The sequence below is a fragment of the Acipenser ruthenus genome, chromosome 18 (genome assembly GCF_902713425.1).
Source record: "Acipenser ruthenus chromosome 18, fAciRut3.2 maternal haplotype, whole genome shotgun sequence".
NCBI classification, from domain to species: Eukaryota; Metazoa; Chordata; class Actinopteri; order Acipenseriformes; family Acipenseridae; genus Acipenser; species Acipenser ruthenus.
The window spans coordinates 17892207-17904925 of NC_081206.1; the positions used below are offsets into that span (position 1 = coordinate 17892207).

Sequence of the window (12719 nt, forward strand, 5' to 3'; positions counted from 1 at the left end):
ATACAGTATAGCCTAATAGATATAATGCATTTCCAAGTGACTGTAAAAGTGAAATACTGTCAGCAGCGTTTTTTCTGTATGTTATTTTTTTTGCTGACTATGCAGGGACAGTTTCATGTTACTTTATAGAACGGTATTTGTTTAAGCCTGCGTTGATTAGTGGTTACAGTGTTTGCATGTAATCATTTGTGGGTTATGTTAACCCACGTTCATTCTGCGCAAACAGGTGGTCAGTAGTGTGTGTGTGTGTGTGTGTCCACAAATAGTTGAAAAGCCATATAAAGGCTGTCGTTGTATAAAGCGTACACAAGACTTAGCGCTGGGACAAAGATTTCTTTGAATGTATTCGGAGGCACAGTTACCTTCTCGGGAAGTAGCAAACGTAGGTTCATTCACTGTACATAAACCAACCTACATTCCCTGCCTGTAGGCTTTTCTGTAATCCCTGTCTCTCTTTTGTTTTTCTCCCAAGCAGTGTTTTATATTTACACTGATGAAGGCATGAACTGAAGCATTTGTCTCCTTAATAGATTTGTAGAGTGTACAATTATTTCCCCCCCATCGCTCTCCCAAATATCCAATTAGCTGCCGCCCCCTGGACAACACAGGCCAGCCCTGCAGGTGTCCACTTGCTTCACTGGGTGATGCCTGGTCACTAGGAGCTGCTGTTGCACGGTGAGGAGAAACAGTCCCCACACACCACATTTACCAGATGTGGCACAATGGGATCCCAATTAAGGAATATTTTAATATTCATTTGAAATTATTCCAGAACTACAAAAATGACCTTTTCTGTATCATACACTGAGGTCGATTTTAGTTCTATTCTAAGCAGTGACAGATCTAAATATGAATCCTGCTGAGGTTTTACCCCTAGCATGATATACTGCAGTGACCCACTTATTCACATTGCCACATGCAATAAAAAATAATAACAAGTTGGATTTATTCGATTAAGGTGTTGGGATCCGCTACTGTTTACATCATTAAAAAAAGCCCCTGTTACAGTATATGATGGGGTTGAATGTCTCAGACAATCACAGATCCAGCATTTACATTTACAGGGTTATAAAAACATCTTGGGGCAAAGTTTGCCTTGACCTCTGACCCTTTTGGTTTAAAGATGAAGAAGACCAAACGCTGTAGGATTGAAATTTAGTTCCCAGCAGTGTTGTATGATTCACAGATATCACTGCTGCTTGTCGACAACATTCTGAAGTGACAGTCACATTACACTGTGCCACTGGGGATGCTTTATTTTTGTTCGCTTACTATCTAGTTCATCCTACCTTTTTCCTCTGAATCATTGGCGTCAAAATGAAAGATACCTCTATTTAATACCTCTGCCGCAGAATGGCACCAAACACCATGGTAATGGAAAATGATCATAACAATGCCTGGTATGGGCACCATGTCAAAGCCATTTCTGCAACGTGTTGAAGATGACAAAGAAGAATTAGCCACTCACCAGTGCTTTCCTACTCTTCTGGTTTCTCATGTGAGGTATGAAATGCCCGCAGTGTCTGTTCAGTCAGTCATTTTGAATTCATGTTCAAGCCATCTGAAAGCATATAGTACAAAACCACTGCCTGACACATTTAAGATAAGCTGTTTTCACAACAAGCGATTAGCCTCTTTGACAGCTTAATTGAATTTAAGACGCCAGGTTCACCAATTCATTAATCCAGCCCTGTCTTAAATGTCTTCAATTTATCAACTCTAGTCATTCAAAGTAAGTCTTATACCATCAGAGAGAGGGTTAGCTGACCTCCATAACCTGTAAAAAAAATCATCTGCTGATCCATTTTATTTGAGCAGAGTTTAGCTTTTAGATTTATTTTTGTGTCTGTTAAATTGATTTCTGTGCAAAAACAAAACACAATAAGATGTACTGGAATCTAGCGGAACCTGGGAATCTGATTGGCTGATTGGCTTTTATATTTTATATTGCTACAATTCGGCTTTCAGAATGGAACTTTACCTGGCTAAGCTGGCATGTTATTTTCATTACAGCTGACTCTAAGAGAAACAAGCATAAACCACATCACCACTGCCAACTATGGTATTTTATTATTACAGTAATAAAATGCATTCTGTCCTTCCTATTGCATTTGCATCCTTTGTGGAACATGATGTACATTTTTACCTATTTCTTTTTCCTATGAACATAGCCTCCATATATAGTGTAGAGGCACACAATGTGCTGTCAAAAGGATTTTTTTTTTGAATTAACTGATTTTTTATTAAATTTTAATTATTTCATAATACAAACGATAGGTATAGATAAGGTGTCTTGTTAATAAAGAGATTACTGTGTGTTTGTCTGTATGTGTAAGGTAGTTGTTGACCAGCTATTTTTATCTGAGATGTGACGTCCGAACCTGTAACCTACGACATGTGGCATGAGTAACAGTCTAGTAACCTGTCAACACCTTACTTATTATTTTACACCATACCTGCTTGTTCAGATTCTTGATCTGTGAAGTTGTTCCTAATGGCTAGTACTCTGATCCCCCTAATAATTCTAGCAAGAAGGCTAATTGCTGACTCAGTTTTCTGTGAAAAAATTATATTGCTTGCAATGGGGGTTCCAGAAAATATGTGAGTTATTATCTAAATACCTTGCACAAACATATATTACAGTACTTAAAAGAACATTGTTTAATTAGTATAAATGTTAAAAGTGTAATTTAAAGCGCAGCAGTGTGGAGTAGTGGTTAGGGCTCTGGACTCTTGACCGGAGGGTTGTGGGTTCAATCCCAGGTGGGGGACACTGCTGTTGTACTCTTGAGCAAGGTACTTTACCTAGATTGCTCCAGTAAAAACCCAACTGTATAAGTGGGTAATTGTATGTAAAAATAATGTGATATCTGTATAATGTGAAATAATGTGATATCTTGTAACAATTGTAAGTTGCCCTGGGTAATGGTGTCTGCTAAGAAATAAATAATAATAATAATAATAATAATAATAATAATAATAATAATATATCGCCCCTGAAAGGTCTGTTGGGTGGGAGGGACTCCACATTTGTAGTAGTTAGCTGCGACTGCATTGAGGAGGATTCCGTAGGGCTAGTGGAGTGAATATAGGGGAAGTTGCTTATTGTATAAACTTGTCATGAATTTAAAGTGGATCTGATCTTTCATTATGGATTTTATAATGTATTAGTTATTTTCATGTTATTGATCTTTGGAAATCTAATATAAATGAGAAAGCATACTAGTTTCCTGGTTGTATTTTATTTTGTTTAACCTTCTGAGATGCAACATAGTTCACACAATCGGTCATCCACACAGTGACCCTACAACAGACATTAAAACTAAAAAACAATCACTTCTGAAATCTCACCATAGGGCTCTATGGGATCTTTGTGATAACCATCCCAGTCTGCGAGTCGCTTTAGGGTACTTGGAAATCTCTTTAGGCCAGGGTTGGTATTATATTTAACAGTGTCGTTATTTAGGTCATAATTATTTAGATCAGTAGAATTAACCCCACATGTTGTTTCTCTAAATCCTACCTTGAATGTCTGCTGCTGCTTTTAAGTTTCCCTACCCCTGTATACTTGCTCTGTCTTAATGGATCTGTCCTGATATCATGCAATTTTATAAAACTATAAAATGATAAAAAGTCACTGAGGCACCGCCAAGCCCTCTGGTCGCCTGTATATTCGATGACAGGTCAGCAATCACTTCTGTTGAATCCTGAAGCACTTTTGCTTGGGCAGCAACAGAATCCAAGCTGTGTGGCACTCCTGCCTGGACAGATGCAATGCAATACATTGAAGGGATACATGATGAAGATCTGAAGAAACAAGATGTATTTTACAGTGTCTCTCCTGGGAAAGTCAGGGTTACTGTACACAAAGCTTCAGGCTATGAAATGGCAAATAACTTTTACTGTGTTTTACTGTTGCCGAGTTGCTGAATGTTATTTGTAGAAGATGTCAGATTAAAGGAAAGTCTGTGGCCCAGATTTGGGTGTAGGTGTAAGCAGATTTTTGTGCATATTCAGTTTTATCAAAAAGAGTAGGATTTATAAAAAAATGCAATGCATAGACCATTTATAAAAAACATTCATCCAAGTATTAGTATTCAATCTCTTCAGCAAGAGGCGGTTGTAAAATCAGACGGGGGAGAAGGGGCAGCAAGGAAGGCATACTGAACTTGCACTTATCTAAGCACATGTTGGTAATTCTTTCATGTGTGTGGTTAACTGAATAAGTAGTTACTACATTTGCAGCTGACAGCTTTGTCATTGGAGCCTGGCAAACAAAGTGAATATTGTGTGACCTATTAGACTTATGGATACTGTTTAGAGGACCCTTTTGCAACTTTGCAAGTCCTTTACTACTGTATGTTTGTATCTTTGAAACCAATACCGGAAGACGGAAGTCATTTATTAAGAAACTTTTCATGATAAACTGACCCTTGAGAAGCCTTGCTGAACTTGGTGTAAGTCCGTGTTTGTAAATTGCACAACTGTAGTAGTAATCAACAGTGCATACCCCAGCACCAACCCCCCACAGAACAGCAAACAAGCATGAGTTATTCCTGGCCTGTACTTAATTATGTAGGTTAGAAGAAGCAGGTGCTTATAATAGGATCGATTTATTTTCTTTTTCAATTCATGGTAATTGGCATATAATCAAACCAACAGCTATATTGCATTGGCATTTAATTGCACCTATGCCTTTTTGCTAGATTGTAAAATGTAATGATTACAGCACTTGGGGTCCATTGTCTCATTCAGGTCTCCTGGTGAAGCTGTGTCTTGTGAGATGCTGCAGCAAAAGGAGTTTAACTGATGCCTCAACTGGGGAAGATTATTCTAAGGTATGGTTCAGAAACCATTATAAATGTAATAAAACACATTTCTAAAAATCATTTTTATAAGTAGGGCCCTTTGAAATTCACGGAAGAATTAGAACGACATGACTAAGCTGCAATTCAGTCCTAAATCTCAAGATGTCCGTGTAGCTACTCCAGCTAAACTGATCAATAGAATAATTCAGTAATCAACCCATTAAGTTCTGGCTAATTAGAAAGCACCCCCTAATTACATGGGATGATTATTGCCATTCTAGAAATTGATGCGTTTACAGAAAAAGCTTATCTTGAGACCTGCTGTTTTAGAACAAATAGATGTACCAACAAACTCAAAAAGCATTTCTTTGAGAGATCGCACTCATATAACTTATTTTGAAAGCCGTAACGTTAGAATTCATCAAACGTATAATATAGTTGCAGAATGAATAAATACATACCGACCACTGAAATGAGCACAGAGGCAGAATTAACAGACATTTAAACGAATGAGAGCATTCTAGCGCTGCTTCAGCCAACGAGATCTGTCAGAACAGGATGAAATGACTGACTGAAACTACACTAGCTTATTAAGGGACCACTGAGTTGACTGACAGCGACCCCCAGCCATTCAGAGCGGAACAGAGACGGGACAGACAGCAAGTATAAAAACTACACTGACTAGAGATTATTTCTTAAATTATTATTTTTGGTAAGAAAAAAAAATAGCGAGTGGTTTTACCAACATTTATCCTTTGTAAATGTATTTGTCAAAATATTTTTTGGGAATTTGACGTTTAACGAGCTTTACTGATTTAAAATCGAAAAGTAGCAAGCTGATTTAAAATCGAAAAGTAGCAAGCCTACTTATAATGCGTTCTATAGGTATTTGTAAGTGATTGGGATTTTTCTGAAACAAGAAACTCCTTAAATAACTCTGCAGCTGTTGCAGGTTTCTGAAACGTCTTGTCTGAATTCTATATTTAATCGCTGCACAAAGTGTTTTCTCTTCGATTAGCACCCAGGCAGTCTGTTATTATTTTCTCTGGAAGCCTTTATTTTCTCAAAGCCTTTCTTGTATTGGTTGTCGCTTTCCTATCATTATAATGGAAAGTACTTTCACTGTATGTACATACAAGTGTCCCGTTTGTCCTGATGAATGGACAGACAGATATTCCTCCACTTCTCCTCAGATTCTAATGGTACAGAGCAATCGATGTACTCATTATAACAGTAATGAGACTCACAGAACTCATTTTCAGGATCTTGTTGTTTCTTCTTTCCTCTGGCAACACAGCAGAACAACCTTGAAGAAAATCAATAGAAACTAATAGATAAAATGAGTGTGATTTTTTTTTTTTGGTTTATTATTGTCCAATAGGGCAGTCATTGGGTTTCAAGTGTAAAGTAATTTAAGTCAACACGGTCACAATAGGTGTGAGCTTCAAATTAAGGTTCCTTCTCAAAGAAAAACATTTGGGAGGGCTCTTTAAGATTGGTAACCAAGGCTGCGAGCCTATTCAGCATGACAATGCCCAGAGGCAAGACACATGCCATTATTATAAATCACTTCTGAAAATGCAATTAAAAAAAACAAACCAAAAAACACTTTTTTTTTTTTTTTTTTGGCGATTTCTAAGCTAATACATTGTGTCTCTGTTAGATACGTCATTTAGCACAGTTTGTGCGGCTCTGCTTCCTCAAACTTCACAAGATGACATGTCGTATAACACTAAGACACAGATGACTTACTACCTTATAAAGCAAATGGGTTTGTAAAACAAACAAATCTCACTGTGAATGTTTTTCACTTTAGTTGATGATCCAGATTAGTCTACAACACGCAATGCGTCGCTTACCCCATTAGCCAACAAGCGATCATATGTGTACTGCCACCATCGCGCAGCACGTGCCAATTCATCAGACATGGTTATTAAACAAGATTAGCATGTACATTAGGATGATTACTAATAAGCAGAACAAGTTGGGTGGTAGTTGACCTGCCAGCAATGAGCAGGTTTAACCCAGATTCATAGAAGTTTTGATCAATTGAATTATTAACGCACACCGATATATACAACATGTCCATGGTCACAAGATGAAAACCGGTCCATAATCTGCAATAACAGCCTTAGGAATACCCGAATATCCATACTTGCCACAAGAGAACAAAGAAAATACATTATTATAACATTTTTCAGCTATTTTCCTCCAGCCGAAGAATACAGGTATAATAACAATAACACTATTATTTAAACGTTACATGTCTTTTGTAAGGTGTTTCAAACAAATTGAAATTATTGTAACTGAGCAGTCCTTGTAGCAGGTGCGTCAAACTCCAGTCCTCGAGGGCCGCAGGGTCTTCTGGTTTTCATTACAACTTAAGCTCTCAGTTAACATAATTGATCTAATTATTTGTTGAATTTGACTTATTTAATATTTTTCAGGGACTTTTACAGTTGGTGATTTTAAATGCACTTGATTCAAGGTACACTACCTATGAAACATTTTGAGGCCTGAAGAGAAGTGTTAAATGTGTCCAGTAATCAAATAATTAGACCAATTAAGTAATTGAGGGCTTGGGTGGAACAAAAGCCAGAAGAAACTGCGGCCCTCCAGGAACTGAGTTTGACACCCCTGCCTTGTGAGAAACAAAACAAGTCACATTGTCATTTTCATCAACCGTGTAAGTCTGTGCAAGACTACTGCAAATTGCCAAATACACTGTAGGCTCCATTGTCAAAAAGAAAAAAGCTTACAGTAAGAATAAGTGCATGCAGTCAGGTCGTTTGAAAGACGAAATAAAGCTGAATATTCATTGTACACTGTACTCTATTACAAGCAGCTGAGTCATTCAAAAAACTATAACCATGAAACAATTAGAAAATGATTGCTTATTTAAAAATAGCAATAAAAATAAAGGTTTAAACCAAAGCAAAAGTATGTGCAAAGCTGCAAGCAGATTTCATTCAGAAAAAAGGATGGGACCATCTGTGTAATTGCCTTTTAATATTAATAGCATTCTTTTTTTCTGCTACTGTAATAGCACTGAAGTTGGAGGAGGCAGTTTTAAAGTGGACCGTTGATAGGTTTGGAAAACGTAATGACTCGCATCCTGAATATTTCAAAATAGATTTTAAAACCTTGGCTTAGACCATTTATCACTGCAGCACAACATCATAATGCACTTTTGTGAAATATACATATATCTGAGCCCCTCTTGTGCTCTTCTCTTCATAATTTACTAGACAGGGGCTCTTGTCTTACTAGGTTTATTTCATCCTAGAATAATTCTAGTTGCTGTCGTGTTGCCTGTGGAGGATCAATATCTCTAGCCATGCAGTTGTCTATTTGAAGTGTATTTGTTTATCACACTTACAGTTCTAGCTATATCTCAGGATCCTCTCATCCAGCTGTGATGGTATTATTGCAAGTTGATACCGGACGGTCTTGCTGGTCCAAATGACTCATTTTTCTTGGCAGCTGCTTGTCTGATTTTGATGAAGGGAAATGTATTCTGAAATTCTGTACCTCGTGATATGAATGTACAGTAGGTCCTTGTTCTTTTTAATGGTAATGACACCTATAATTTTGTTAATTTTAATCTTTGATGGGAGGTATTATTTGTTTAATTTGCAGTTAAGCCACGTTAACAGTAAATTGTTAGCTCATGAATGTTGCCTTCTGTTCTTAATTGGTATAGGGACAGTAATCCGTTAATTACAGTTAGGTTTAAAGGATTTATACTTGTTAAATATAATAAACACTAAATATATTTTAAAAAAACTTGTAGGATATAGTATAAGCACACTGGCTTGTGACTCAATATTTGGTAGGTTAAGACCACCAGCATGTCGTGTGTGGCAAACTAATAGTGAATGTCTAATGCCGTCACCAGAAATTAGTGTACAGTACAGTAAATGCTTCATCTATACAGGGTGGAGCAGCGTATGTATGCACAGGGACACCTAATGACAGGTGTAGATTGTTTGTTACTACAGTTCCATATCATATAGAACTTATAAGATGTGTTTACCTGCTCCGATTTACTTATTTAAAAGAAAGAAACATCATGATTGATACAGATATAGCACAGAAATATAGATTAAGTGTTTACAGGCATGCTGTGTCTTTGTGTCATTTACTTTTTTAACATGGCTTGGAATAAGCCTTGATACTGGTACAGGTAGCTCTAATTATGTGTTCACAGTCATAGTGGGGATGTATATCACCAACATGCTCATCATGGACAGACACACGTCTGCACCACTATCAAAATGTACTGTAATTCCCACACAAATGATCATATTTGCTTAGTTCTTCACTACGTTAGATTCTTGTGTTACCGATATTGCAGGGTGCTTGTACTCGAATTGTATCAGACTCATGATAAGTCCCGCAGCTATATTGTTACTTTTTTCCACGTCTGAAACAGAGAGTCTGCTGTGCCCTGTGTGTTGAAGACAGGATTAGGGATGCCAAGTATGCAAAACCCTTAGTAATATTCCTTAAGCCTTCATCCGGTTTTAAGTCCTTGAATCCCTTTTAAAGTGCTTTTATTTTAGGCACAGATGTTGAATTAAAAGTAGCAATGACTCCTGAGACAGAGGTCTGGTGGGACTTTGTGAGCTCGTAATAGGACATGGAGCCTCAGGGTCACCAGTTTAGTTTGTGCCTGTCCTGTCCTGGCTTTCTGGTGTGCCTGTGTGGGTGTATTCAAATGGACTGGTCTTAACACGATATTTAGGATGCTGTGTCTGTTTTGAAGGATGAAATGCAGTTTTGCTATGCATGGAACTGGTGTCTTTTCAATCTGTCAAAACTATAAATCGCGTTTGGTTTAGCAAACTAATTTAGATAATTTCATATTTCAGTCTTCATCCTACCACATTTCATGGATTATATATTTAAATATATTTTTTTAAATCATAATGTTTTTATTTTTTGTTTCTTTTAAGTCATTCATTTGTGTTCGCTGTAACTTAATATGGGATCCCAATGCTGCAAAATATATACAGATACTCACTCGTACCCTCTTACGGATAGTAATATTATTACAGCTTAGGCTAGGGGTATAGTGTTGTACAGTAACCCCTTTTCAAAACCAATCCTTCATAAAGCACGCAGAGTATATTAGAGAGATGTGTTGTGTAACCTTGTGCTCTTATAGAAGTTGTCCAGTGCAGCAGCTTCTTATCTCTTCTTTAGAGATTGCTATTCCCTAGACATTTCTAACATATAATCTGTCAGCTCTGGTCAATCCTGGCCTCAGTTATTTGATCCCTGTTGACTTCTCCTAATTCCCCTTAACATCCCTTTGGTTCTGAAAACCTAAAGTGACTTTCTCAGTGCCCAGGGGAGCACATGTTGCGCCTCAGCTTGTAGAGGAGTTGGTTCACCCCCTTCGGTCTGCTTCTCTGATCTGCTCAAGCACGGTGCGGTCTGTCTTCTCCAGTTCCTCATGCGCAGACAGAGACTTGACAGTTTCCTTTGCGACAGCGCTAGGATCGGACTGTCAAAACCAGTTTTCGTCTGCTGGAATGCAACACTCTGACTGTATGGGAACTCCCATTGCATTTGACTTTTCAAAACCATTGTGTTGCAGGAAGGTGAAACGTGATAGTTACATTTAGGAAGGTGGAAGGATGAGTGCATTACCATCTTGAAAATAGCCATTGTTATCAGGGTACAAGCGCTATACTGTTGGGTGGCAACAAAGCTTAAGCAAACTATGGCATTTGTTTAGCCTTCCAGAAATCAGGGGACCCAGGGCATACCAGAAGACCATGCCCCAGACCTGGGTGAGGCCAAATCCCTTTATAACAAAACCCATCAAATCATATCTGGTCTTCATCACAGTTATGCATTCTGTTGATACATCTGGCCTCTTTTTTAATGGTTTGAAATCACTGAGATCTATTATGGATGTGTACAGGTACAGGTTTGAAACCATTTTTGCTCTGTTCTCCTGAATCCTCATTTTTCCCCAGCTAAAAGATTATAATAATAATAATAATAAAACATATTAACTTGTCATTTGAAGCTTTTAACTGTCCCTGAATATGATCAGTGGATGTGAATATGGTCATTTAATTGTGTACTGCAGTGGGAGGCAGTTGGGAGCTCTTTTGTATTGAATATTGACTAATCATGTTAATGTAATGTACTGCTGCCAAGTCTTGCCTTAACATTCATTTATTTTACTGTTTGGAGTGCATGCTGATAAAATGCACTTACTGTAATATACACAGGCCTAGCTACTGAATTGTATTTCACTCTAGGGTGGTAATAATAATAATATAAGGAATTATGTACACCCAATTATGTAATTCTATCGAGGGTTTCTGGTGACATAGATGACGAGAGCACTAACTCGAGTGATTTATCAATGTCACCAGAAACTTGAGATAGAATTACACACTTTTATGTACAGCTTTGCTGGATATTATTATAATACATGGTGACATAACAGCTATCGGTTCAAAACTGAGTTCACAATCGCTCACATGCCACAGCAAGTTAACATAATCAACCTTTTCCCTCTTTTGAATGAAAAACAGACCAAATTTTGTTTTGATTAGAAAATATAGTTGGATTTAGTAACATGTATATTAACAGTAAAGCTTTGTAACAGAAACGCTGAGCATCAGTGTATGGGTTATATCGACAGTGGCACATATCAAACATTAAGGCTCTTGCTGAGACTGCATTAGATTAGTATGTTGTAAGAACAATTATTTGTGGTATTTTGTGATACTGTTTTATGTAGTAGTCCCAGCAAATATACATTTTCTTCAATAACCAAGACTAGGCACTTCTCAATTCTGCATTTTTAAAGAAAGGCTTTGGTTCTGTGTATGCCCTCATTAAGTATTTAAAAGGTGCTCTAGCGGTTTGTTGGCATTTAATGCTAGTAGGCACAAACAGACTTGTTTTGGCCCACTAGACTTGAACTACGTTGATGTGCTTGCTGAAGCTTGCTGAGGTTGCATTTGAACCTGAACTGCCTGCATACTTACCATCCCCACAGGTTCCATTTTTAAAGGATAGGATTTATTGAAGCTCTTTATTAGGTTGCAGAAGCAGACAAGGATTAAAAGAACAAGTACAGGTGCTCCCTGTCAAGATGTTAGTGGGGATGGCCGTGTAGTATTTATTTATACAGTAAGTACAGTATGCATACTTGCGTTTTATGAAGTATCTGGAGAACCAGTCAATCCAACTTGGTGACCTACTTATTCAAGAGTCCAGGTTTGTGAGTTTTTAGTTGCTTCAGTTATGTGAAACTGCTCCGTCTGTACGTATGCTGGCATGATATTGTAATGTTCACAACCTGCAAATTTGTGTTGAATGGCTAAACTGTTTAATAATCTGGAATTCTTACCACAATTGGATTAGGCAGGTCTATATATCGCAGATACTTAGGCTGTGAGAGTAGTAAACATTTATGAACAAGGTGACTTGGTGGATATGCTTCCTTGTCTCCAAAGAGTTTCCGCACAGTTTGTCAGCATTAGTTACACAACGCCAAAGTCTATTAAACAAATATCCAATCTGTTATGAGGTTGGACGAGCAGTAGCTATGCAATACGTTGTACCAAACAAGAAACGACATGTTTTTTTAACCAGTCAAAGAGCAAAAACCTATAGATTTGCTAACCCACAAATCTATAGCTGCAGCGTTTTCTGAAACACGTTTTGGTAGAGTGGGTCTTCGTTACAATGGATGCTCACGTGCATCCAACAACACGACAAAAAAGGAATCCAGATTTGTTTCCGCGAGATTCTAATTCATGGGTTTTAATTTGTTAATGAATGATTTATTTTTCTTCTGCATCCATACATTTAGTGACACAATTCTGTGCTCGACTGAGCAGTGGCTTTGAACATTTCCAAAATACAATAGCCTAA

At 37.6% G+C, this 12719-nt stretch overlaps 1 protein-coding gene across 1 annotated transcript in view; it reads left to right on the plus strand.

Moving 5' to 3' along the window:
* Positions 1–12719, plus strand: part of LOC117419401 (cell death regulator Aven) — a 57116-nt gene that overhangs the window by 19750 nt on the left and 24647 nt on the right. The gene's annotated exons all lie outside the window — the stretch shown is intronic.